We start from the raw sequence: 1,629 nt of genomic DNA, 5'->3' as shown, positions 1-1,629 counted from the left end.
ACAATGCTAAGCAGCCAGAGCTTCCAGGGACTAGCCACTACCTAAAGACTATACATGGACTGACCCTGGACTCTGACCTCATAGGTGGCAATGAATATCCTAGTAAGAGCACCAGTGGAAGGGAAGCCCTGGGTCTACTAAGACTGAACCCCAATGAGGCGTGATTGTTGGGGGGAAGCGGCAATGGGGGAGGGTGGGAGGAGAACAACCCATAAAAGAAGGGGAGGGGGAGGATTAGGGGATATTTTGCCCGGAAACTGGGAAGGAATAACATTCGAAATGTAAATAAGAAATACTCAAGTTAATAAAAAAAAAAAAGATAAAAAAAATGAAAAAAAATTGTTTTTTTTTCCTTCGAGTCAATGAAGTTTAGACTCATACAATTTTCTTAGAGAAAGTCTTCGTCCTAAAGAATAGGAATCAAAAGTTGCTTTAAGTCATAGTCATTGAGTCTTATTCACAGTGAGGGCTATGTAATGTGGCTGTGGGTTTTGGGATAAGGGGAGTAAACTAAGAGCCATCACCAGTCTCAGAGTCGGTGTCCTGTGGGGCTGGACCATGCACCTGAAATCTTCATCGCCTGCCTCAGGAGACACACCAAGGTCAACTCCCAACTCAAGCATTTTTGTCATCTTCTCACAAAACAAATAATGATCTGGTTGGCAAAGAGGCACTGTGATGACAGTTACTTACGGACGGAATTCGTTCTCATTCAAGAGTCTACAAAAGCTTAGAGGGCCGAAAGCTTTTAATGTAAATACTGCCATATCAGAGAAAACACATAAGCAAATAAGAGAGCCCAGTATTCTGCTTCCACAAAGTCAAGAATACCAAGAAGAATTTCGTTCTCAGTATAAATGCCTGGAGACAGGTGTCGGATTTCAGGGAACCAGAGCCTTCTTTCAGGAGGTCTCACCACTTTTTAAGGAAACGTTCATTTCCTGTACATTCAAGGGCAAGTTCTTCCACTTGAGCTGATACCGCAGATGTGGCGTCACGAAGTTAGTTAATGAAAATGCAGCGTCTCAGATCTGCATCTCTACTTGCTCCATGGGTTCTACTGTTGGACCATGGCTCTGGCTTAACCCTGTCAGTCCAAACTCACCTGCTTGCTGAGGGATGAAGAGGACGCACCTGACAATGGAGAGGTGTGGGGCTGTAGTGGTGGTGACAAGGAAGCTGGAAACTCCTCAGAATCAGTAATGGTACTAAGCTGGTGCCTTTGGACAGGACCAAGCAACCACACCCTCATGAACTCTCCTGTATTTCTTTAAGGGAGTTATTTACGTCTTTCCTAAAGTCCTCTATCATCATCATGAGACATGATTTTTAATCCAAATCTTAATTTTTTTTTGTTGTGATGGGGTGTCCAGGACTTGCTATAGTGGGAGAACTGGATTCTGATGTTGCCAAGTAGCTTTGGTTTCTGTTGCTTTTGTTCCTGTGCTTGCAACTTGCCATCTGGTAATCTCGAGTGTTACCTGGCATTGCTGTCTCTGACTACAGCCTGTCTCTCCTGTGATTCTGGTTGTGTCAGAACTCCTCAGAGTCCAGCTGTGCCTGGGATCCTCTGATCTACTGGGTGTTTTAGAGCACCTGGGAGCTTGGCTTCCTCTGGGTGTTGTGGTA

At 44.6% G+C, this 1,629-nt stretch overlaps 1 pseudogene; it reads right to left on the bottom strand.

The window, feature by feature from the left end:
* Positions 1–1,252, bottom strand: part of LOC116898314 — a 13,216-nt pseudogene extending 11,964 nt beyond the window's left edge.
* Between the last annotated feature and the right edge of the window lie 377 nt (positions 1,253–1,629).

Source organism: Rattus rattus, chromosome 4 (assembly GCF_011064425.1).
Source record: "Rattus rattus isolate New Zealand chromosome 4, Rrattus_CSIRO_v1, whole genome shotgun sequence".
Lineage (NCBI taxonomy): Eukaryota > Metazoa > Chordata > Mammalia > Rodentia > Muridae > Rattus > Rattus rattus.
The sequence above is the reverse complement of the archived record's forward strand: the minus strand, read 5'-3'. Positions and strand labels throughout refer to the sequence as shown.